Source organism: Falco naumanni, chromosome 6, assembly GCF_017639655.2.
Source record: "Falco naumanni isolate bFalNau1 chromosome 6, bFalNau1.pat, whole genome shotgun sequence".
NCBI lineage: Eukaryota > Metazoa > Chordata > Aves > Falconiformes > Falconidae > Falco > Falco naumanni.
In genome coordinates this window covers 63,091,759-63,119,374 of record NC_054059.1, presented here as the reverse complement: position 1 = coordinate 63,119,374, position 27,616 = coordinate 63,091,759, and the positions used below count along the sequence as shown (strand labels likewise).

Sequence of the window (27,616 nt, the reverse complement as noted above, 5' to 3'; positions counted from 1 at the left end):
ATATCAAGAGATCCAAAATGGCCGTACCTTTGAGAACAAGAACAGTGCCTTCCACCAAAATGCAAATAGGAGCCTCAGAGGCACTGTGGTCCAGGACCAATGCTTTCTTACCGTGAAGAGTGAAACAGCCTTGGATACTATGAGTTATATCAACCTCTCAGAAAGTTTGCAGAGATGTCTGTGTCTAGGCCTTTGCCTGGGAGGTATGGAATAGTTTTCTAGACTTTGTTGGTTTTGCGGCCTCGTTTTCTAAACTCAGTGAAAAATTAAGGAAGACTGAAAAAAAACTGTGTCGCAAATGCTTTGTTTTTAGTAGGAAGAGTTCTTGGTTCATTCTCTGGGGCCACAGCTAAGCAACAGGGATAATGCTTATCCCTGCCTTTTTCCAAGGATGTGAGCAGCCTCATTGCAAACTAATGCCTAATGGCACGTGCCTAGGAATCTTACTCAACTGGCTGCCTGGATCATTTCTGCCTTTCAACCAGTACTGTCTGGATCTCACCCAGTTTCAGTCTCAGCCAGATGCTCTTCTCTAGGAGCCACTTTCCTCTAGGCAGTGCAACATCTTTGTGATGGCTCTGGTTACGTCTGTGGAAAATGAGATATGCACTTGGGTGTCATCTGCAAAGCCTGCAGCAGCTTAGCCCCTCTCTGAACAGTTTTCTGGAAGTATTGGAAAGGGATATAAGGAGAGAAGTTATAGCCCTATGGTCAGACTGCAGGTGCAGGATACTGGAAAAAACCCACAATTTTACCAGTGTTGTTTTGGGGTCTTATTGAAACCAGCTTCTGTGTCTGCAAGGTATATGAGATTGGGATACAGTCACTTTATTTAAAGCGCATTAAAAAGAAGAAGAAAGATAAATAATTGCTTATCCACATCTGAAATTAAAAAGTCCCTGCAAATTAATACAGCCACAGGAAGCTGGATTAATAATTACAACAAATGGAAACATGGTGTACTATTTAAAATTCTCTGGATAAAACAGAATAAAGCCTGTTTTTCCTTACTGCAATATATTTTGACCAGTGTGTATTTTACATGTAATTTTATGGTGCAGAAGACATTACTGAAAGAACGGCTTTACTTGATAATTTTCTTGGTTGGTAGAGCTGATGTATTAAAAATGTTAATGCACTAAATTTACGCTTTTCTAGCCTGAATATTTCTTACTCCAATCTCTCCTTCCTCATTCTTAACCTCTTTAAAAAGTAATGATACAAAATAGGACTTCTTTTTGACAGTTTTAGTCAGAAAACCTTACTTTCCCTGCCGATTTTCATGCTCTACAAGCTTTGCCATCATAAACCACTTTGCATGTATTAAGAACAAGCATTATATTAGATGAGGCAATTTAAGTGTATCCCATTTCACTTGGTGAAACTAAGCAGCTTTGCATTATAACTAAGTTGAGCTAATGAGAATATGCTTGGAGCATGTGTTACCTGGAACTGAAGTTAGCTAGTCATTCAATACTGCAACCTGTGAGTTTGCAAAACGATGACAGGAATCCTGCTGTGAGGGAGATAGGAAAATTATTATAATCTGCATTCCTAAATTGAATGAGTATTTTGCTCAGCAGAGGCCTCTTGACTGCAAATAGTCTGAAATTACATCCTGCTGTTTGAAATGTGTTTTTTTTTCAAAGTGAGTAAAAATACCCACATTTTCTTAAATCAAATATTTTTAAATCTTATGTGAATAAAATTATTGAGAAAGGGAAAGTCATATATTCTTCACTTCCTTTTGTAAAAGCTGTTTGATATTAAAATTTTTGATAGTAGTGTTATGGTCTTATACTTTTATCTTAATTATTTAATTATTAGATTAATAAAGCTGAACATCATATCTCCCTCATCACTTTATTACTGAAAAAATTCCATGTTTACAAGCTTCTTTTTTTTGTACAGAAGAAAATTGTAAAATAGATATTTCATCAGAATCTACTAATAGATATGATGCCCAACACAGTAGTAAGCTAAAACTCATATGTAAAGTATTCAATAAAGACTATACAAAAATGAAAAGACCACAAAGTAGCAAGCAACTACAGGGAGTAAATGTCCCCCACAAGAGTAGCATGGAAAACATAACTTCATTCATGCAAGTTCTTTATCTCATTCAAGCTAGAAATGGCACCAAAAAAAAAAGAGAAAGAAAACAGTCCCAGGGATAAGTATGAGAGGCCACTGTAGTTGTTTGAACAATCGTTATCTACTGTGTAAAAGCCACAAATACTGCAAATGCTTTGCATTACATACTGTCTGAGTGTCTAAAATGGAAGAGGGGGTGGTTCAGCTAAACCTCCCCAAATTCTCTGTTCTTTAAGTAGTGACCAGTGAAAAGGTTAAAGATAAAGAAACATGACAGAACAACTTGCATGGACATCAGTGCTCCACAGCTGAAGTTAGAGGAGGCTTCAGCTTTGCAACACCGGTTGTGTGCATGTTTGTAATTTAAACAGACCAGCGCTAATTCTCTTGCCCAGAGTGTGGGTGACCCAGTATCTCCACCCCAAGTCAAGGTGGCTGTATTCTTAGCTGCCTCCTGGAAACCGTCCTTACCCTATGCTGCTCCCTGAACTCCACCCTGGCACTGTCTGGGGCTATGGGGCGAAACCATGCTAGGGAACATGTGAACAGATGGGATGGCTGAGCAGAAGCCAGGTATCAAACTCATGCCCAAGCCCTGATTTGCTGCTATAGACAGAAGTATGTAACTTTAGGTTTGCTGAAGAGGCAAAATAGCTGAGAGGAAGATGTGGTTACTCTTGTGTGAAAGATGGTTCTCAGGAAAGCCAGCATATCAGGCAAAGGTGATGACAAGGGCAGAGACATGTCTTAAACACAACCCATTTTTCCGGAACTTAAGAGACCTTATGCTGAGTTGCAGTCATGTTGCTTTGGATTAGGATTCACAGCTCTGACCTACTTCCGAAGTGGTGGCTAGATCACTTCTGGTTTTCCTCCTCACAAAATATACTGACAGAAGACATCTTTTTTCCTGCATATTAAGTCAACCTGCCAAGACATAATTCAGTCTTCCCCTTGTCAGGGGACTCTCCTTTCAACCTCTAGGATGAAGCTGTAACCTCCAGAGCTTGGTCTGTATGCCGTATAGGCTTCACACAAAATCTCCAGGATCAATTTCAAATCTAGGTTTATGGTAAACATTCCCACTTCATAAGCCATCATATATTTTCTTGTGTGTGTGTGCTTCTTCATTAAATGCACAACACTTCTTTTGACTTAATAAGCTAGGTACTTAATCTAGTATAACATTTATTCATTTACATCAGGGTAATTTCTTACTTTTACTACTTAAGCTTCCACAGGCCTAGTGGCTAAACCTAGCTGCAGTTCTTGCAGTAAGTGTTTTCTTCTGCCAATAACAAAAGTAATTGTGGAAAATTTGGACAGGTGAAACTCCACCAGGTTTGCAGCCAGTCAGATAATTTAGCTCATTTTTTCATTTCCGCTGTTTAAATGAACATATCCATTACCTATCAATGAAAATTTGATCTCCAATCTATCAAATAATGTCTGTAACATTTGTCATAGCATAAACTACAAAGTCCACAAAACTGAAAAATAAAGCATTTGTTTGCATAATTTTTCATCCAAATTTATATACTGGTATTAATGAATGTGTGCTTTAGTAGCGATACCATAAGCACATTGAAAGATACATAGGATCTTCTAGCTTTACCTACCCTAACATAGCAAGGCTGTGTCAACAATTGTACTGAGTTTGTAGAACCTGTAATCATATACATTATATATATTTAACGGTCCACACAAATACGTATTACACAAATACCCCGAGAAGTAAAAACATGAATGCAGTGCAGGGAGGTGGAGTTCACCACACTTGAAATTTGAGCTCTGCAACTGTGTGAGGTATTCACCCCTTAGTACACACACATGTATAGAAGATGTAATATTATAAAAAAATGATTACACGTTAAAGCTACAATGTATCTCCTATATGAATCTTATTTTCTTGTAAAATATTTAGCTACACAGTGAGTGCACTCCACAGAACTAACATAGCTCTTGCCCATATGGAAATCTTTGCAAAATCTTACAACTTGTCTGACCTTCTGCCTTTAAATGGAGTCTGTATTTTTATATGCAGGTTATTGTTCCTACTGAACTGTATTAAAAAACTCTCAGTAACTTCAATAGAACTTAGATTAAACAAAACTGCATTGTTATTGTGGTTTTTTCTCCTCTTCTCCTATCTGGAGTAGATATTTGGTGCCAATGGGGAAACAATTTCTTTTGATGAGGAATGATATTTTTGTCTTCTATTTACTTTATACAGGGACTAGGCATTTAGAATGCAAAAAGAAAAGCTAGCTAGAGCATTAGACAAAAAGACATTAAAAAGCGATTATTCAAATGATGTCACTAGAATCCCTCCACAAAAATGAGCAAGCAGAACTCAATTCATGTAGTTTTAATTGCATCAAGTTTGAACTCCATCTATTTTAGCCAATAGGTTTCCTCAAACTGTTTTAATAGGTTGTCGAAATGTTTAATAAGAACAAATAGTATTTGTAAAACTAATTCTTTTTCTTTAATGGCCAAATCAAATAGGATAAGGTTGACAGTGTAAAATGGAAAATAACTTTGCCCCTTCCTCCCCCAAACCCAGACGGCGCAATAATCCTGAAGAATATTCTGCAAAGGATGGAAAACAGATGGCAATCATAGAATAAAATCAAGGTTACATGACTGTTCACTTTCCTTCTCTACTGCACGTAGCATTATCCACATCATTATAAACTTTTTTTTTATAATGTTATGATTGGTGCTGAAAATCATGATGTATCTTTATGATCTTGTTACTTTCCTTGTCTGTTATGTGTTTGAGACATGACTTGATGTGCACATATGCCCACACACATTCCATCACCTTTCTGAGCATGTATCTGTTTGCAGAATGGTTTCTTCTACATTTTCGATTGTACCACAGAAAAATTATGTCAGCAAATTGTCCTGATTGAGGGTGATTTCTGGAGATGGCAGAGTGGAGACAGACCAATATCCATAGATGATATAATATTTTAACAGAAATCAAGGGATAATAAAAGCATTTTATTAAAATCTCACAGCTTCCAGGAAATTAATAGTTGCCATTAGGAAGAAATTATTTTTTTTCAAAGTTATATATGTCTTCAGCATTACCCTGAAGCCCACATGCCACCTTGAACAAATAAGCACACGGGTGGACAAACATCAGCCCCCTTATCCCCACTGGCTGTAACCAAGGACCATCTTGTGAACAGAGGTAACTAGAATACTCTTTTCATCCCCTTTTGACCAGTTGTAAATCAGATGAGTATGATTACAATGCACTAAACTGAAGCTCAGAAGAAATACCACAAAAATGGCTAATGGCAACCAAGCTCAGAGCATGGTCTTGCTCTTGGCGGCAGCTAGCAAGTCATTCAGAGGGCTTTAAGTTGCACCAGCTCACTAAGTACATTTTTTTCCACAGCAGTCAAAAGCATGACCTCAACTATATATTAGATGCCTGTCATCCATCCACCATTTAATCCACCTGGGGCTATGTTTAAGCAACAAATTCAAACATAGTCTGCACTGCTAATGGTTAAATGAAACCATCTTGAAACTTCAGGCTTTTAAGGAATACACTAACCTTTGTGTCCTTATGCACATCCAGGAAGTCCAGGACATCTAATTTTGATGAAGAACATTCAGGATGCATTTAACTCATCTGTTCCAGTGTTCATTCTCAAGAATCTTTAGTGATTACTGAAAAGACCAGTCAAGGAATAAAGCAACTCCAGGTACGCAGATGGAAAGATCAGACATCTCTGCTGAAATAGTGTACAACTCGCTGAGCCTGTATGAAAAGAGAAGATGCTTGCTGCATAGTTGGAAAAAAAAAACACCCAAAAAACAACCAAACCCCAAACAATACAACAAACACTCAAGTTCCCTTCTTCAAGACCGAACAGAAATTTTGTGCAGTAGGGCCCCAGAAGTAGTACTTGCCAGCTCAAGTTTTTGGAAGTACTGTCTCAGTATCTTGTAAACATTAGCAGCCTGGAATCTGAAGTTCAGGGTAGGGGGGAAGGGGAAGGAAATTTACATCAAATGTGTTTCTCAATAGTAAGCGCCAAATGAAAATATTCCCAATAAAATAAATGTAATTAGCAATTTTCTGTTAAGTGGGCTACATGAAAAATAATGTTAGAACTTCACTAGCAAGAGATGATATACTGTATGTGCTGTTGCTACTCTGCTGCCTTTTACCCTTGACATTGACCTGAAATGTGATTTACAGGCTTTTTGTAAATCAGTGAAAACCCCACTTTTATACTGAGAACAATGCCAGACCCATCTGGAGAAAATATTAATAGTATTTAGTGAGAATTTTTTGACCGGTCTTGTTTTTTTCTGGTTTGGGGTTGGTTTTTTTCCCCTGTGTTTGGTTTTGGTTTTTTTTTTTTTTTTTTTTTTTTTTTTTTTTTTAAATTATCTATCTGTGCCTCCATATTGAAGAAATGGAACACAGACAGAAACAGGAATATGGTATTTAATTGCCAACCTGTACTACAATTTCTAGCTTTAGGCATGAACACATCTACTTTCTTTCAAAGTATATCAGACCTCAAGGAATTTGGAATACAGCTAAGCCTGCAAAATCATCAATGCCAACATGACCTGCCAAACACATTAACCCTGTAAATATTCCATTAATCAAGAAAATGTACTTCTGAGTGGAGAAGCAGAATTACATCAAAAGGTTTCTACAGAAATATTACAAATGACCAGTTTGAGCACCTTCCAGTAACAAATGCAGATGCCTATGCACACCTGAAACTAAATTTTGTTTTATGTTTGGTGTACTAATAAAAGAAAATAGAAATGTACAATGCAGACACTGCAGAATCTGGTATAAGTCTAGGAAAATAACAGCCATCCTTTCTTTGCAATGAAATGTTTATTTCACTACATAATTTCCACGTACATTACATAAACTACTTACTTGGCTCAAAAGCAGTTAACTTCTGACTGCTGTTGCCTGTGTGAGACATGATTTATGACACTGAATTATTTGTTTTTCCATCAGGAACATTTATTTGTTAATAATTTATCAGATAAATGGCTTCTGATTGAGCAATTTAAAAAATGTAGGTAAATCAATGGCAAAAGACACCGAGCAGCATATTATAATGATACAATAATCGGAGCTCATACATTAGACTGAACTGATAATGTCCCAAAAGCCCTCTTTTGATTGCTCCAGTTTCATAGAGTAAATGTTCAGCTGAAATAAATAATAAAACATCTCAACTACAGCTCTGTGAAATCATGCCATATTATGCACAGTATCTTTGAAACCAACAGCGTGTCTCCAGAAAACAAACATGGAAACCAGCCCCACAAAACTTCTCTGCAAGTACACAAGCTCTCCCTGGAGATGAGATTAACAGTCATGTGAAGGAGACAAAAGAACTCTCTCAGATGTGTGATTGGGACCTCGGAAATCAGAAGGGTCTGATTCCTTTGATGTCAGTGACACTTAGAGATATAGATTTTAGCATTAGATCCAAACAGTGTTTGCCATCACTCCTGTGTGCGACATAGACAGCACGAAAAGCAAAAGCAATAAACCCCTTAAGAGAGAGCTCTCAAGGGCTCTTGACATATCACAAATAAGCCGTGCTCTGAGTTACAGGATTTTCAGCTAAGTTGATCACAAGATAAACAGAATGTATTCCAAGGGCTCTGCTTTGACAACCTCAACTACCTTCGAGGTTTTAGAGAAAAGGAGGGAGATTTGAAAAAACTTCTGGAGGAAAGCTGCATATATGCATTTCCCTTCTTTGCTATAAGTGTATTACAGGAATTAAATAACTTGAAATTTTTGAGGGCAGTACTCAAGCTCCCTAATACTACTGTTGCTGAAAGTCCTGTTATTTTATAGGCATTCTCTAATTGCCGAATGGACTTGTTTCCCATCAGACTTCAGGAGACTAGTCAAAAATGTGTTGACAGTATGTAGACTTATTTATAAAATGGATACTGTTCAGTTCAAATGAACACACATATTCTGCCAAGAAAAGATTGCTTTCAAACTTAGTAATAGATAGGATTTCTCATCTGTTATTTGATGAAATGTCATATTGATTATAAACAGTAAGTTTCAGGAATGACAGATCTACCAATAAAAGCCACAATTCAACATGGAATACAAGCAAATATCAATATATGTAATTATATATAATGAACACAAATGTCATAAATTTCTTTATTGTAAATAGATTAAATGAATACATATGAAGTGAAAAATCAAATTAAATGAGGTAACATCATTACTATTTTTCTCTTATTTGATTTCTAATTGAACTCTTTCTTGCTGTGATAATGAGAACAATACAGATTTTTGATTAACAACTGTCCATTCTCACTGTGCATTTATCCACTTTACCTAAGACTAGATTATTTGGCCAATGTGTCCTTTCAGACTTCATGACTAGGATCTATAGGCATCTCCATGCCCCACAAAAGGGCAAAAGAACATGGTAGATCCAACCCCTTTTAGTTCTTTCCCAGAGTAGGATTCCTTTCAGCGGACTGATTGTTTTTCTTGTAAAGGTGCTAGCGTTAGCGTCAACATTATTAACCAGTAAGTTGTGTTTCTTTTTGCCCACAAAATCTTCTAGCTGTTTTCTTTATAAGCTAGATACACTTAGGCATATCCAGGGGCTTTATCAATAAGGAAGCAGCAACGTTTTCAGGGATCCAAGCAGTGCCTTCATGCAGTCTTAGCTACTGTTTTGGTCCATGAATTGCTGCTGGGTCCTGGTCCTCTGACTGTTCCCCCTTGCCACACGTTACTTTGCTCCTGGGCTCCCTTTTGAAATGAACTGGTCGGTTCTCCACATGTCCTAGGCATCACCCTGGCCATAGTTCACATGGACATCACTCCCCATAGGTGGTAGGGACTAAACCTTGCCAGGCTTGACACCTCCTGTCCTACACAGTTGTTTGAGCATAATCCAGCCAGCTGTGGTCCTCACATACTCCCACACACCCTTACGACACATCTCCTGCCTTTCCTCCATTCAGTTAGTAGAGAGACAGGAGGAGAGAAGGACGGAACAATAAGAGAATAACCAATGGATGTAGATGTATCGTTCCTCTCCATTAAGAGAGCAAGCCCCTTACTCAGCCACTTGATGACTTAAAAGCATTTCAAAAGCTCATTGAATTCAAAGCAACGGATACTGTCTCTCATTAGAGACTATGCAAGAGGAGTCACCTGCACTGCATGAAGGTTTGCACTGCTCCAGGCTGAGCTGGTTCCCACACCTACCGAGGGCAGCTAGGCGCTGTGTAATCGTGTGGCTGCGCCAGTGCCCAGTATCATGGACTCCAACCATTAAAAACCATGAGTCAAGGCACACCAAGAAGTAAGATCTGCTGAAGGTTGTTTGTTTGTTTTTAATAATGAACTTGAGTTAGTTTACGGGTTTCCTTCTCTGAATCTGCTAAATGCTCTTTTTTTTTCTTTTTTTTTTTTTTTCCCAAGTACAAGAAAGCACTCTGCAAGAAATCTTATGAAAACAGATGAAAACAGAAGAGTTTAAGAAGAAATATTAAAGGTTTTTTAAAGGTTTATTAAAGAAATAAAAAAAGGTTTTTTTATAGCAAGCAACTAAAAATTTGTACGTTTTGAGAAGTGACCTCCTCTTTCTCCACACATGAAAGTTACTCTTCCTCAAATAATAACACAAAACCCGGCCATGTGCATACACCTAGTCCCTTGCAATGTAAAAATTAAATGAGTTAGATTAAGCCACGGCAGCTGTATCATACTTTCTGCTTCAACAGAGATAGAAGGCATTAAATCTCAAAGGGTAGATCTTTTTTCTCTTTTACTTCTTACTGTGATCTCTTGCAGTAGCAACTACCTGAAGTAACTAATGCCAAAGGTCATTCAGACTAAGACCTAATGAACTACTCCATTGTTTGCTTTCAGAGCTATTTTGAGCCCACATCCAGATACTATAATTTAATAACATAATAGTTAATGTGCATCCTTCCAAAGCATTTCACGTCAGTATTTTAATAGAAAGCTATGTAAAAGTTAAAATGAATAAGAAGCAGCCAACTGGCTACATTTCCTTCTAGACGCTGCTGAAAAACAGTGCAGAGAGCAGCTACAGCTACTTGGATGGCAGTGAAGAGGCTGTCCTGGCAGCAAGTATCAGGGCTGCTCTGGCAGGTTCAAGACACAGTCAGAGCTGGTTCCTACAAAAACAATGAATTTGCCATGAATGCTGTGAAAACACATACAGAGAGCCATAATTACGTGACTGGGGATGAAGAAGGAAAAAAAATAGGAATCTGGGGTTCTCATACAGATTTTCACCTCCTGGTTTCCCTCTGCTCCATGAAAATAGTTTTTAGAATAACCCAAGATTTCTGAGCCTATGGCATCTGTCCAACCCTGACAATCAGACTGCCCCAACTTCTAAGAAGCTGGAGCTTCTAGTATTTGTACCTCTGGTGTAAATCCTTCTGACAGATTGCCTCAGGGCAGTAGCACTGGGAAGCCCTCCAGCACAGACCTGCAGAGCTGACCGCACTTACTCGAGGAACTCTTGATGAAATCTGGGAGGAATTTCTACAGATTGCTTCTTCCACCTGCTGCATATGTATGAAGTGCAATTACCCTCAGGGAAACAACAGTCCATTCTCACAAATTTTGACATGCCACATATTACCTATTTAGCTGTTATTCAATATGTTTTAGAGACATGTGAAGCCATGGCATATCATCATGACCACCACACCACCATGCCCATCAACTTCTCAGTTCCAAGATAAATTTTGTCTGCATTATGGAATGAATTCCAAGCAGCTTAACAATTTGCCACCAAAAAGCTGAATACTAGCAACTTGTATTTTTTAAAATATATGGTTTTCTATTTGAACTCAAATTTGAGTGTGGTGAAACAGAACTTGGACTATTTGCATCAATGTCTAACAGAGGTTGGTAAACACACTGTGCTAGTGTGTCCACATTTCAAAATAAGCACAAACCTCCTGTTTCTTAACTGTCAGGCAAAAATGGCATTCACATTCCATGCTGAGTAACGTGTTACTATGGTGCAAACCTACTGCAGTGTGTCGACACTAAGAAAGTTACAAGTAAAAAAATCCTCAAACTAAAATTATGTTAAAAAAAGAGAGGTGTTAAATGTGCTATAAATCTCTTGAGGCAGTAGTCTGAAATAACAAAGTTCTATTGTAATAAATGTTTAATAAGAAAAAGAAGGATAAAATGATCATCAACAAACTTCTTCTCAAAGTACCCTTCAACAACAGTATGTACAATAAATAAAACCTCATTTATACCTAAGTGTTATTCAAAGTACCACAAAAGAGCACGCATATACCTTTAATCCACCATATTCCATATATAGACTGTATATGCAATATGTACACATCACATACAATTTATGTAGGTTCAAGTGCACCAGCTCTGCAACAGTTATTCAATACAAACTGCTACCTGGGACAAGAGCAGCTGCTCTGCTAACCTAAATTCAGCACATCAGCACAACTGTACAGCCAGCTACAGCAGCTGAAGCTCTGGTACATGATCTACAGAAAGGGGTCAGTTTTATGAGGAAATCTCTAGCTCTTGGAGGACATAAATAGTGAACTTCCCCTTGAGGGGACATCTCCCTGCAGACACAAGGCCAATGTGAATTTTCTTAGCAGGAAATCTGTTTTCTATGAGTCAGAAAAAGGAACAGCCAGTGGCCCAGCATCCACACCTCTGGGACGAGAGATGCCTTACTATGACACTGACATGAGAGACAGCGCAAAAGGAACCAAGGTGTGGATGGAACTACGACACTATCCATGTCACAGCCTTGGCTACAGCATGCTCGCTGTGAAAGGAGGGCTGCAACACATACTGACCCTTGGCAGCTTTGTGTGACAGTGAGAAGACAGGGAGGGCCAGTGGGACTCACACACACTCATCAGCGCACTACAAACTGACAACCCTGTCCAAAGGTTTCATGAATGCAGTTAAGGAACCTGTATTTAAAAAAGAGACATTTGGTATGAAGACATTTCTCATAATAGATGCATTTCTATGTTCACATGTATTTAAATACATGTATTCATAACACTAATTATTTTGTGGCAAAAGGAAGCGGGTAAAATAAGCATATATTATGATAAGTGCTACATAAGTGTTTTCCTTCAAAACCTAGATCCATATGAGTATCAGCTGCTGCATCTACTGATGTAGGAAGTAAGAGCTACTTACTACATCTTACCATGTAGTACCTGATACAAAATGTAAGTGGGGGAGAACAGCTGGCAAGCCACCATAAGAAGGGATTCTTCGTTCCTGTGTCACGGTACTCTGTCTTTCCTAATCCGTGAGCTCAAGATCACATGTGAGCTCTTCTTTATTTAATGTTAGGGAGTGTAAGGGTAGCTGTATACTTGGTCCTGTGCCATGTCCTCTTAACTGCAGCTTCCAAATATTCCAGTTATCTGGATTTCTTTAAAAAAAGGCAACAGAAACCACCAGAAGACCCATTACGGGAGCATATGACTTACAATGAGAGGATGAGAGAACTGTGTTCAGCCTTAAGGAGTGAAGGCTAATGAGAGACCTTGCTGCGGTCTGCAGGCACCTACGAGGAGTGTGTGGAGAACATGGAACGAGACTGTCCTCAAAGGTGGACAGCAGGAGGGCTAGAAGCAGCACTCACAACACAGGAAATTCTGGCTGCGTAAAAAGAAAAAAAATAATTTCCGTGAAGGTGGCCAGCTGGAGCAGGTTGCCCAGAGAGGCTGTGGAATCTCTGTCCTTGGAGATACTCAACACTCAACAAGACGTGGCTGGGCTACCTGCTGCACGACCTGCCTGCTTTCAGCGGGAGGCTGGACACGAGGCGCCCCAAGGCCCCCTGCTCCCCGGGTCACTCTGCTGAGCAGAAGGCCCAGTTCTGCTGACAGATCAAACGCTACCGCCAGACCTGCTGCCCACAAAATGCTGGGTATTGCTAGGAGGAAAGAGTTTTCTTAACTTTCTGAGTGAAATCGACACAGCAGCACTCCAAATCCCAAACCAGATCGTATGTACGTGACCCGAAGAGCCTCAGCCCCAGCAGCTTTCCGGAGGAGGCACAGCCTCACAGAAGCCTAACCTCACAGACCGAGCTGCCATACAAAGGTGCGCAGACTGGAGGGAGCCGTATGTACATTCTCAACGCAAGTATCATGATGGCTTATCTTTTCAGCACCTTGGCCCATTAAAGGAAGTTTTTTCTCATTTGGAAATGAAGTACAAGCCAATTATAAAATGAGTTGAATGTCTCTTCTTGACCACCTTCTCATCCTAAACTGATAAGCATGTAAATTAGAGGAATTATTTTCCAGTTCTAATTTCTCTGACTGGACAGTTTATGTGTTTAATCTGTGTTTTCAGCAGTTTCTCGTTTTCTCAATGTGAAGGCTTTTAGTATGTTTCCAGGCAGGTAGTGAAAAGAATGTAATCCTGCACTGAACCTCCTGGGATCTGATTTAACCTCCCTCCCTCAAAGGCAGCATCCTTCAACCTCCATACGTTGCCCACTGGTCCCTGCTCTCTCCTGGCTGTTGCAGCAGCCTTGTGCAACACCCGCAGCTATGGGGGAACTGGAGTTTTCCATGGGCACACCAAGGGACAGCTGTGAGGTGTATGAGGCAGCGCTGTGGGTATGGATGCACCATGTATCTATCTGTGCAGCCCGTAAAAGCAGCCTGTCACTACCCAGTCAGTTGTTTAAACAGCCTAAATGGCCGCTTTTTCAGAAATTGGTTCTGCAGTTTGAGTGAAGACACTGTCAGCCATGAAGAATGCAAAGAAGTGGCCTGTGCTAACAAAATTATCTTACCGGTTCCTGCTTTCCTTCATAAATACACAGAGAAAGGACTGCTCTGCAACACTTAACAGGCAGGTTTGAAACAGAGCAGCAGCCTTTGTTTCCAATTTGTTTTTATGTCAGTTCCCACCCTGCCCAAATGCTGCCAACCATTATCATATTAACAGCAGATTTGAAAAGCATTTTTCGGTTCCAGAGCAGAGGTATTCAGTCCAGTCTCAGACGACATGGTTGAAGTTTCACAGTGTTCTCCTGTCACATGTCAGATTAATTAACTCAGCCTTGATTAACTAAAACTAGAAGTTTCTTTTATTCAACCATCTCAAATACCAAATTCCACTGATTTCCTGCAGAGATACACAGGAACAACAATTCCCACTGCAATCTTTCATTATACTTTACAGACATACTGTGCCATATTCCATATTCCCACTAGAATTTTACTGATGTGGCGGTACTGATGTTGGTAAGATTATTCTTGATTTACTTTGGCAAAAAAGAGATCAGCATCAGGACCACTGGGATAAAATTATTCCTCCCCATGGTCATATTTGCTTTACTTAAAAATAGAAAAAAAACCCCAACCCAAACCCCAACATTGCTCAGACAGCTTCAATATACCATTCTTTCCCATGAAAATAAAAGAAAGAAAGAAAGAAAGAACAAGAAAGAATTACAGTCTGCTCTGAGGTGATCTGATGCTCTTTTTGGTTACCTGGGAGAATAAGAACCGAATCAATCCAGCAAAATACAGAGTTAACTTTGATGTTCAGCTTTACATGTACATAATATCTTACATAATATCTTCTTTACCTAACGCTGCTTAAGAACTAGACAGTTTGGGGGGTGTGGGTGTGGGTGTGTGTAGAATATTTCTTCAACAAAAGGCAGGCAGCTTTCATTAAAAATTAAGAAAGCAACTGAAATCAAAACAGGGTCAGTTGAAGTTGTTCCCACTTCACGTGTTATTTCTATGCACGTGTGTTTACCAGCTCTGGTGAAAACCACCAGATCCTCTAGAACACAGCACCAAGAATTGCTGTTTTGGCTGGTGGTGTTTCATCATCTGAAACTGATAGGAAGTCTGGGGAAAACAACTGAAAAAGAGGCATGTGATGAATGAAGATTGTCAAGGATTGGCAAGGGAGTGACAGAAGCTGCTTCACTGAAAAAGAAGGATGAATGCTTGGAAAGACTTTTTGCTTTGGTGGATAAGTTCCACTCTATTTCTGTTAAACATATCAAGATCAGTACTATCTGAAAAACTTTTTGGTTTTTTAGAAGTCAATTAACATTAGTGAGTAACCACATTACTTCTCATGCATGTCAGTTTTGGAAATTAAGTGTACATCTTTAGGGTACTCAAGCACCATGTTGGTAAGTACAACACAAGAACCTGCAATGCGCAGAAACTGTCAATATGTGGAAACAGTGCCACTTGTGATTATGTTCAGCAGACTGTGCGTAAGAGCAGTGGAGCTTCTGTGGATGCATAGAAAGCTTGTTTAGCCACATAACTAGGCCAATGGATCTTCTCTTTCAGCTGTGGTTTGCAGCCATAACATCTAATTAATCTACTATGATTTACACGATGGAGCCAAGAAGCCTTAAAGGCAACCCTACAGGGCCTCTCCCAGTAAAAGTTTTCCACTTATGTTAATATGAATACTTTTCACAGAAAGCTTGCAAATAGGGTGCAAGAAGTTAAGCAGAGACTCTGCGAGCCTCTCATCCCAGTATGACAAGCTGGACATGAAGGGCATTGATTTAGCTCCACATGTGTACTACTCCACCCATGAGCTTTAAAGACATGCAGAGTATAAATTTTCTTAGGAGTTCTCATGACTGCCGTAGCACAGAAAGAATCTGTAGCTGAAAAACCTCCTTTGAATCAAAATAAAAAAAGAGGATTTTTTTCCCCTGTTGTGATAAAAGAGTTGTTATTTTCTATCCTCTTCTGGTTACCAAGCCTTTCCCATGCAATCAGGGCATGCCTTCAAGGTTTTATGTTTCCTACAACACGGGTCTCTTTTAATTCATTCTTCAATGAAAACTGGGGTTCTTATGTGCTCACTAGACTCTGGTCTTTTAAAATGACCACAAAATATCATTGTGCTTACAATCACATCAAGAACACTGGCAACACTGAAAAAACAAAACCCAAAACACCCATCAGCAAAACACAATCTTTTCAAAGCAGGTGCTTATGGAGGGAGACCTCTCTTCTTTTCTTACAATTCCCCCTTAAGTTAATTTTGCATTACACACCAGCTATGAATTACTGGAAGACTGGGTTGATCTGGCACAACATGTGACCCAAAGAGATCATCAATGGCCATTCCCCGGATCCTGAGGTCCACCCTGCATACAGCAGCAGAGACCAAACAGATGTCAGAGGCACCTGGATGCCAGAAAAAGGGAACAGCTGTGTGGGCCCAACGAAATGTTGGTTTCAGCTCCGATTCCTACACTCCCTTTCATTCAGGCTGAAGTGACACTACTGATGTTCAGCAAATCTTCCACTTCTACCTTCAAGCATCAAGATAAAGGTGATGGGAAAGACAACAGGCAGAGTTGAACTAAACCGTGACTAGTCACAGACATATTTGCAGCCCTGTTCTCTGACCCTGCTCTGAGCAGGTACAGTCTCAGTGCAGCTAGGGACTGATGGATGTCTCAGAAGGGGATTTAATCTACCAAGTTGTTTGGTTGTTTTTTTTTCCTTTTAGAAGGACTACTTTCAGGAGTACACAGAAAGAATCATTCTTAAATCACTGTCTGAGAAGATTCCAGAAAGTGCTCACTCCTTTTTTCATACTCTTCTCTAGAGACCTGTGGAACAGATGGTCCCAAGGACCTAAACCTTACTTCTACAGAATAGAAGACCTTGCCCTTGGGCTTGTTGCTGTCACAGCATGCATATAACCTGCACTCGTGTTTCTGAAGCTCCGCTTGCCCACCAGTTATGTATGAGCCCTGTGGCCACTCATGTGGACAATGATGGATTTGCCATTGAATAAGCTTAAGATTAGAGATAGTAAAGAAAAGGAAAGCAATTTAGGAGAAACATTTTCATGTATTTTTGGGGATCAAAATTTTAAAATTTTCACACTAGCTTTGCTGAAAAACAAAAGAATAATCTTATTTGCAAATATATTTATGCAAATCAATTATACTTCTCAAATAAGTACTTTCATAGACAAACTTTCAGGTTCAAGAACTCAGGTGTAACATCTGGTAATTTAATTAATTTCTATAGACACATTTCCGATCAGATTAATTTTGAAATGTGCAAAATGGACAGAGGCACATCAGTTCACATTCAAAAAAATTTCTGCTCAGCATTACTAATTAGGAAATGCCAAAGGAACAAGTAATATGATACTTTATAGCACTGCTGAAAATCTGAAAAACAGCAAATTCCAAATGCTCTAAACAGAAACTGTCTTAAGAACTCCCAGTGCAACAAATCTGTTCCATATGAAAGCTTTACAGCTCTTGTTCAAAGCCTCAACAAATGCAAATATCATCACTGCGTATAGACTGTGAGCTGATGTAATTTGCCATAGCTTTATGGAAGTCAATGATGATACATTGATTTCCACTAATGAGGACCTGACCTAAAAAATGCTGCATTCATTTGCCAAGGAAATGCCTTTTTCCCCCCCTACTTTCAAACTTTATTTAGCTTTTCTCCAGGGGAGCAGAAGTGCTGAATTAGCATGTAAGTACATTCAGCATCTACACCCTGAGCCAGGCGGAGCATAAGGGCAAGGAGGGCATAAGAAATTCAGCTCTGTGCCTCTACTTATTATAGATTGAGATAATCACTGTCACATAGATGAAGAAAGGGCAACACAGAAGGTGGTCTGGGAAAGTTTTCAGTTGTGCAGGAAACCCACGGTAGTAAATGCGAAACAAGTTAGGTAGTTTTATGACTCCAGATACAAGTAAAGTTATTGGCATTTAGGAAGAAAGAATAGTAGAAAACAAGTTTACTTAGCTTATTTCTCATAAAAGTTTTCCAGAAGAAAATTTCAGAGAAACAAGGTGGATTGGAATAATAAAAATAATTTGAAATCTATCTTGCTGTTTTAGCAGTGGTTTTTTACTTCTATCAAAGCACTATGTTTTTTCTGATGCACTGTAAGAATGGAATATAACTTTTCTTAAGAGTGACGAGTGACCCAGTTTTTGAGGTAGCATTCATATTGTTATCCTCTGGGTTTTATGTTTAAAAGATTATCCTGACATTAGGAAAGAAGCTTTTCTGTATTTTTTCCCTGGTTAAATTTTGAACGCTACGCTTACAGGGAAAACTAAGCTGATAAAGAGAAGAAAAAAGTTTTCAAACAAGAGTTCCATTAAAAAAATATTAAAGATACAAATTTTTAAAATTCCCTTTTGGGTTCTATTTCCCAAACAAAGCACTTGTTGGGTGACTTATATGACATTATGCCCCATCGAGGACTCATAAGCTACGCACAGTGAGGCTCCTTAGGTTGCAGCAATTTTAAGTAGGACACTTATTCTCCCCACTGAAGAGAGCAAAGCCCCAGGCACCCAGCATACTCGCCTGCCACTTGTCACAGTTATTCACTTTGGTTGGTTTAGAAGCTGGGAATCTACTATGGCTGGGAGTCATGGCTATGACTCTATTTAAAGCAAGCATTTTACACTTGCACCTTGATAGAACTAGAACCCACAGCATGGTCAGGTCAAAGAGTATTTTTCATTTAAAAAATTCTTTCACCAGTGTCACAGGTGCAAAAATTTATTATTCAAGAAAGCAACCTATGAAAGTAATTTATGCAAGAAAAACTAATTTGTCTGTCCAGGCAACAGTTAAAAATACACACACACCAAATTTGCTGACATGCTTTCCTTTCTTGATCAGTAACAAAAAGAAGTTGCTTGCTTGAATTTGTCAGTGATCAAAATCTAGCTGGGGGTGAGATTTGAATGAGGTGTTGGTTGCCAGGCCAGATAAGCAAATTTAGTCTCATTTCCGTGTTTCAAAGTTTCTAGTTGTTTGCTAACTTAATACTTTTTACACAAGGATGACATATTCCAAAGCCATTTTTCTTTTCATCCTCTGAGGTGCCTAAATCATCCACTGTGCTCATCATGTAGACCAGGGGTCCTCAAACTACGGCCCGCGGGCTGGATACGGCCCCCCAGGGTCCTCAATCCGGCCCTCAATTTACAGACACCCCCCCCCCCTCCCACCCCCGGCCGGGGGTTGGGGGGAAACCAAGCAGCCGCAGATGACTGCCTGCCACTGCATCCACACACCGGCCCCCTGGTTAAAAAGCTTGGGGACCCCTGAATTTTAGACACTGGAGGGCTTACTGCAGTGGTTACACCCTACAGAGGTTGACCTGAGATACACCACAAACAGCCTGGTTTAAGGCCAGAAGGAAACGTGTACCCTTCACTATTCTATGACAGTAACTCAGACATGCAATGTTATTATAATATTTGTATAGTTTTGAAATGTAAAAAAGTCAACCATATAATCATCACTTTCTTTTCTACATAATTATAGTCATTTTGTAACATATCCAGAATGTAAACACAAAAGAAACGTAATTGTAGTTTTCTGCAACAGCTAGTAAAAATACTGTTTTAAACTTAAACCCACAAAACCACTGCCATTCTGTATGTAGTGGTGCCTGGAGCAACAGAAAACAATCCTAAAGCATTGTTGTTTTATAAAACGCATTATTGATTGAACAGATGACTGAAGCTAGAAATCTCCAAGTTCAAATAGAGGAACATCCCAAATGATACAAGAAGGGCTTTGCATATTGTCAGTGGAACAAAGGAGCACAGAGCATTTGCACAAAGTGGTTTTGATATCAATAGGCTGAATTGTCACAGCTATGAATCTTCATAAAAAGGTGCCTGTAACGAGTAATACAAGACCCTGAAAGACATTCTTTAGTGAATCATCAATTATTTTTTTTTAAAGTAACCAAACCACAAACTATTTAACTTTTTAACTGTGTTTTTCTCTATCACAATAATATTACACAACACAGAAAACTCATTTTTACATTTTAGTGTCCTGTTGTACATGCCCTCAAAAGAACAATAATTGTTCTCTTTTCATTTAAGGCTGCTATGAATATCGGAGAAAATATTAAGACTATAAAAACCCCAGCATTTCTTTCAATACTGGATTGATTGCTGGATTGATTTGATTTAAAGATTAATATTCACTGAATTGTTTCTACCTTTTTTTTTGGTTATAGTTCCATAATATCACTCACATTTTATCTACCTTTTTGTTATAGTCTCTGAACATGCTTTCACATCTTCAGAAAGCAGATAAATACTAGGGAAACAGTGTTTAAGTTATTTCAGCTTTTCTCATCAGGAAGAAAACTGACACTTTTTTTGTGGATTAGGTAGGCTCCAGAAATACAGCTATCAAGCTTACCACGGTGAAGTGAAATGCAACTTGTACAGATAAATTCTATGCTGTGTACTCATATGCAATCTTTTGCTTTGTCCACCACTCAAGCTGCACTAAACAGGGAACCGTTTTATACAAATTCATGTTTTCAAAAAGGAGATGAGGCTCCAAAGAGGCTGGGTGGCATGAAAGACAGCTGCATGGCAGCATGCATGTACAGTCCATGGACGAGGTGAGCCCAACTGATCCAGCAGGTGCAAATATAACTGCGTGCAGGACCCCAAGGATTTCTTCCCCATTGTACCAAGGGAAACCTCATTTCTAAGACCAGCTGCTAGAAACACGCAGATTTGCAGGTTTGGTTTGTGTAGTAAGACACTTGCATATACAACAGAACTGAATGATGAAACTAAGTAATTAAAAAAATCCCATTATTGAATTTTTCTTCTTTTAATAAACTAGGATCTATTTTCTCATAAAATGTGCAGAAGCTTTGCAGCAGTAAATAATATACGAGTCAAAATGTATTTCTTATTCATGGATCTGCTGGGAGTTTTGCATGATCTAGTTTAGTTCTACAAAGCAAGCATTTAAACAGAGAATACAGACTTCATGAGATTATCTACTTCTTTCCCTTGTTCTGGACCACCTTATCAAAAATTCATAGAAAGGAATGCATAACCTGATGGCTTTTAACGATAGAAGGCAACATTATAGGTTTCCAATGGAATCTGAAAACACAGTAAGATTAATTCTTCAAAGAATTTCCATGGAGCTTGGAGTATGTTAAGTGTAAAAACTCAAAATCTGTGATGACAGCTAATCATCTAAAACAAGGGAGTCCATTTTCTAAACCAGGCACCTCTCTGAACTGAACTGCTTCATCAAGATTTAAGCTTAGAGCACTAAAGACTAATTAAAAAAATTATCGCAGTGAAAGATGATTTTGTTGAGACTGACACTTCTTTAAGGTCCCTCATGCCTTCTTATGCAATACATGGCAAGTGTTATTGCATATTTAAAAATCAATAAATACAATTTGAAAAGCTAGCTGTGAAGGGCTAGAAGTACACTTTTTGGGTGTTTTGCATCTGTGACCTATTCGCAGAGAAAAATATCACTCACTGTAAGAATTCATATGATTTCTGTTCATGTGCTTAACTGTAAATTACTATCAGTACAAAAATTGCTCTTAAACTGTTGACTAGTGTGTTCTCCCAATAACGCTGAAGTCAGTGATACCCATTTTCAGAATATGTGTAATAATAGTCTCATGCAAAGCACCAAAGGTTAAACAAAGGAAAAAAAAAAGCCTAGATGTTCAGTGCTACCCACTGATGAAAAAATGTTTACTCAAATATTAACTGTGTGAATAAAGTCTTCGGTCAACATTCGTATCAAGAAGCTCCTGCACTGGGCACAGACGTGCACAAAGCTCAGTCATATCAGCAGTAAACAACAATGAACCCGCAAGGGAGTGAGCGCTGAAGAAGAAGGGGAAATGGAGTAGACAAGGTGTGATGAAGCAAAAGAGGCTGGAAAAATGCATTGAGGTCAGAAAAAAAATACCAGAAAATGAAACTGATATCTGCATAGGCTGGGGTGTTACAATTCATTTTACAATCACTTCTGTCACAAATCATAGCTAACTAACATAATTCTAAACTGACATTAACTATTGCATCAGCTGATATTTTTCTTGATCCTCCTATCTAGAAAAGAACTAGTCTGCTCTATCTGTGAAACACTTATATTTTCCCACCATGTCCAGCTACACCCTTGTGATTTCCTGGCAATGTAGCTTCTTAGCTTGCTGAGAGAAGGCTGAACCTCAGCTGATGTTCCCCATCATGTTTGGGGAATACAGAAATGAATGCTGATGGCGAGCATGTGCCGTGGGAGGTGTGTGAGGATTGCTACTTGCAATCTGACAGACTTCACTACCTTGTAGAGCAGTCTGGTCAGCAGAAAGCAGTCTCAACTCTCCTAACTTACAAATGCAGTGTTGATAGTGGTGGGACCAGTATTTGTCCCTTACGATAATTCTCTGAGTTCCTAAGGACTTTTAGCTGATTCTGTTGCCATCTCTCTCCAAGATGGAGCAGCCGGTAAAATGCTGACGTGCCTTCCAGGAAGGAAAACCTGCGGAAAGTTAAGGGGCTTGTCTAAGCAGAGGGTACAGATAGACATCTCTTTTGCTCCACTTCCTGCCTAGAGACAATTTTGGAGTTCTCTGTGTTGGACAACATGATGTAGAAACATCTGAGCTGACTCAAGGAGCAGTACAGCCATGGCCATGCTTGCAGGCTTTCTCAGCAGAACCTATTAGCTTAGGCACAAATGTGCTGCTCTGCCTCAGGTCCTCCAAATTGCTGAAAGTGAAAGCACTGTCTCAAGTCAAGGATATCACCATCATATACAAGTCTGTAACTTTTTCTCGTTCACAGTCTTTCAGCATGGTTTTAGGCACTTTGGGAGTTAAGCCAAACAGAAGAGGAGGCTCTTACCTAAAAGTAACAGGCAGCCTTGCGACCACCTTTCCTATCATGTATCTCCTTTTCTTCCTTTACCTCCCTTCAGGAACAGACACCAGGCACACTTGTCTCAGTACTCTTGCTACCCGAACACTGGGTGAAATGACATAGAACTTCTTTGAAGGCTAAGTGCTGAAGATTTGCAGATCAGACCTCACAAAATGTGATTAAAACTTATGAGCAGTATGTTTTTAATATGGACAGAAATACATTATTGTACTAGACAAGCGTACTTAGAATAAATTGTTAATTTTCTCAAACCCTTACATTTAATGGATATATTTTTTTTGCATGCAGCTCTGTATCTCAATAGTATAGCTCTTTGCACAAATTGACACCAAATAACTTCTGTTTAAGAAGGCTGAGTTTTATTAGTCATTTCTGTTTGTTTTGTCAAAAAAACACCCTGTAGCCCTAAAAAACAAGGGTTGGTCCCTCTGGACTTTGGTACCAGGTGAAGTCTTGCAGGAAATCTTTAATAAGCAGCAGTAGAACAGGCCAAGCAGCCAGGGAGGTGGCTGAACCACTATTTCTGATGCTTTTGACTGCTGTAAACACCTACTGGTAGCTCTCTAGGATAACTGTATTAAGCCTTTGACTAATGAACTACTGACAATAATGAGAGCTTAGACACCTAGTTCATCTGGACACCTAGATGTGAATGCTTAAATTTAGTAGTTTGAATCATGATCTGAATCTTTTCCCGAAGTATTAATATGAATGTCCAAAAGTTACATATAGCTTTCAGTCTCAAACATACCTAAACTCTACATTCACTCACAATCACCAACTTTGTGTTAAAAAAAAATAAATCCTGAGACACTCATCTTTCTCCTTGCTATCTAGTCTTCAGGAAGTACAAATGCATTAAGGTCTATGATATGGAGGGAGCAGGGTCCCAGACTACAAGGATTTGGAAAGGCAGGACAAACAAACAGGGCTAGACAGACAGGGCGCTCTGGTTTAAGCAAGGGAGACCATTATAAAACACACTTATACCAATTGCATCATAGGTAAGATCATTGCATCATGCTACTGAGTAAAATAACAGATCTACTGTCTTCTACTTGCTTTTCAGTTATGATAGTATAAATGCAGCGCTAACAATGTCAGTGTTTTATATTACACATATTTTTTCAGTAACAATCCATTATTAAAAAATATTAATTCCACGCTAGCAAATCCTTTGCTCTTATCCAGTAACAAACTTACTTTTTTCCTTTACCTGTAACTCAGGGTATTAGATTCCCTAGGAAGCTGGAGCTGCTCTTAGTTATACTGCCACAGATACTGCCCGCTAAAGCCTACATGACTTGAGAAATAAAATTATCCTTGCTAAGGGAGAACGTCGCATGGTGAAGAGTCGGGCTGTTCCGCTGATGGCTATCCTTGCAGCTTTCATACAGAAAAGCAGACCATTCCCAGAAAAAAGTGATACAATGAGATGCTAGCACTGCATCACATCTCCAGTTGCCTCATCAGGAAGACTGGCTGGCAACAACATTGCCACCTTAAACTGCCGCTACACACACGACCGTACTTTCTCCAGGGAGCACTGGCTGCACCCATGCACCTCGTCATTTCCTCCTTGCACAGGACATAAATTTTTCCTATCGCTACATAACCCTTTTTGTGTAGCTTTTTCAGGGAAAGTGCTGATCCAGTGGTTCTGCCTGTGGACCCTCTCAAACTCCCAAAACTCAAATGAGGGATGTGTACGTTTCAAAATACTCGAGTCACAGATAAATCTCTTTCTTGACAGATAACGCTGATCTCAAACCTGCATTCTTCTCTGCTGCTGCTCCCATAGACAGCACATGACAAGCTCTGTCACAGTGACTGCAATTCCTGACGAAAACAGCGGGATTGTTATCTGCCCTTCAAAAGTGCGCTGCCAGCGGGAGCCTATTTAAGCCTGTGAATCATGCAAGGTCATTCACTCCCATCACACTTTTGTTTTTAAATTTCTCTGGAAAAAAAAAACAAACCCTTTCTTTACTTCTATTATTATTCTCCTAATGTTTTAATTCAGTGATGAAACTTCCCCAGACAAAGGAAGAAATGTGGCAATTTTAATTTCAGTCCATTAACCACACATATTACTTCTACCTTATCAACAAATATCTATTATTTTGCACAGTCATGCGTTAATCTACGTAGCAGCCAACACAGGAGGTTATACAGTCATCTTTGGCACTCTGCAGATATGTGTTTTCCATTATTACTGCACTTGGAAAACTTTTCTCCCCAGGGGTGGGGGGCATCTAATGTGATATTCAGCTTGAATCCTAATGCAGCTAAGCTCCATTAAAACCATGCACATGGACTCAAGGGCAACTGTAAATAATGCAAAAAATAGATCAATACTAATCTTGAATTGTTTATGTGTAATTTTCATGGACATCTTATATTTATGACTCCAGCCACATCCCATGTAGTAGGTTCTGGCTGGCCGCTCCTTCCCAGTCGTGGCAGGGATTTCAGGAGTGTGCAACATCAACGTTGCCCATACAGATGATGTGCGAAATACAGGGAGAATTGCATTATCTCCCTATAAATATATATAAGGATATATAGAGGATATATTCTCTAGAATATATTCTTCTCTAGAGAAGAATAAAGTTAAAGATGGAAAATAAATAACGTACCTTCAGTGTTGCTAACTCTTGTGGGGCTTAACTTTCTGATCCTATTAGGTGGTTTTGTTTTATTTATCCAGCCTTTCAAGTATAAACAGACTAGGAAAACAGCTGTGATTCATTCTAAATCTTAAAAGACACAAACTGTGTTTCTACGTTGTACCTGTTATGTCAGTAGACTGTATTTGTGCATGTATATTCTATGCTAGAAAAAATTCAACTATTCACAACTGTTTATCAAAAAAAATATTTGAATCCACTTTTGGACCTCAAAAGTACAACTCCATTAAACATTCAGTTCTTAAAGTATATATTTTTCTTTTAAAGCTAGATTCACATGAACAAGCCTCTTTAATAATCTTCTAAAGGTGTTCATTAAGAAATTGTTCTGACTTATGCAGCTTTCTGGACAGTAAAATGTCTTCCTTCTCCCCCCCTCTGCCCCCATTCTGCTTATCTGTTATGATTTTTCTTTTCGTTTTCTTCTCACTAACCCTTTTAGGAATACCAACCAAAATGCTGCTTTTTCAAACACCAGCGTAAGTATTGTTTTGAGGAAAACAGTTCCTTTCAGTGTATTTTGCTCATTAAAAAGTGGCAGACAGATTGCTGATGAAAATTCTAATAAGTAATATTAAAGCATTAATACCATAAGCTCAGGGTTTTGTACAACATAGCAAACCGTATGCTGCAGAGCTTGGGATCTCTTTCCAGCTGTCAGCTGACACTGTCCCTGGGTTCCTGCTAATTGGCCTCACACCAAGGCAAACAAGTCAGCTAATTCCAGAACAGTGAACTGATTAACTTTGGGTGTATATACATATTTATAAAGAGAGTGTTGCTTTTGTCTCAATAATAAAAGATAGGCTTATTTTTCAATTTAAAAAGTTGTGGACTACAAAATTATTAATGGCATAAAAAAATCCCAAGACTAATTCTTTCAGCTAAATGTTTCAAAATTGTATTAACGTCAAAAAGAGAGAATGTATATGTATGTAGAAAATTGGGAATAGGCAGTCATTGTATCATTCCTGTTTACTCATAAAAGCATAACAATTACCTTTACACTATATTTAATAAAGTACAGACATTTTGTAAAAATTTAACATTTTCCTTATTTTAGTATTGAAAAATCACATTAAAATAAACTAGTTTTATTTCCATTTTTTACCTCTTTAAATTCATATACTTTTATCATAAAGCCATATACTGACAAAATTACATCTTTTTCAATATTTAAAATCATAAAGTACTTAATCTGATTTTCTTTAGTGTAAATATGAACGATCAGATCAGCAGATGCCACTCTCCACTGCTGCATACACTTGGCAGTTCCACACTTTCAAACATAATATTTGGAGGGTTCAAGATCCTACTGAGCAGTCAGGAAAGTGGTTCTACTTTATGACCAGAAATTTGTTATTTGGTAAAGAAAGAAAACTAACTAAATAAAAGACCTGGGAAAGTAAAGCAATGTTGAAAGGCATACTGCAGGGTGCCTGTGTCAGAAGTTGTAGACAGTAAAGACAAATGGTGACCTAAAGCAGCTTCTGATTTTATTTTGTTCCCATGCACGCCTGATTCCCTTACAAACCAGAATGTGCAACTTTGGACAGGTGCACATAAGTTTCATTCTTTTATTGAACATGCTGAGAACTGTGGTATATTTTTAATACAACAATATTGAACAACAGAGGCACGAAGAATTCTGAGAGCAGAGGCTGGAACCCCATATCTGGCTAATAGGAACAGTGTCTTAAATTTTTAACCAGAAATGGGTCTCTTGTAGTTGTTCTTCTTCTAGCCCCACCACTTTTCCGTGTGGCCCAATTACAACAGAGATGTGGAAGATGCTTTCACAAAGCAAGTCCATTAATCTGATTGTGTTTTCCTGGTTGGGGAAGCTGTGATTTTAAACTCCCTGAAGATGGGGATGGCCTTGAGGTTTGGTCTCCCACTTCCTAGCCCAAATCAATAGAACACATCTGTGGTTACAAGTGGAATTACTGTGTTGATACTTGGTCAACTATCATAGGATTTTTATCTCTGAGAAAAAAAGATACTATCAGACCCTATTTT

At 38.8% G+C, this 27,616-nt stretch overlaps 1 protein-coding gene across 2 annotated transcripts in view; it reads right to left on the bottom strand.

The window, feature by feature from the left end:
* The window catches only part of HS3ST5 (heparan sulfate-glucosamine 3-sulfotransferase 5), a 195,618-nt gene that overhangs the window by 88,619 nt on the left and 79,383 nt on the right, over nucleotides 1-27,616 (bottom strand). For both annotated transcript variants that reach the window (XM_040599479.1, XM_040599478.1), the window contains one exon: nucleotides 5,669-5,875. The gene's annotated coding sequence lies outside the window, so the exon portion shown is untranslated. The remainder of the gene's footprint in view (nucleotides 1-5,668; nucleotides 5,876-27,616) is intronic.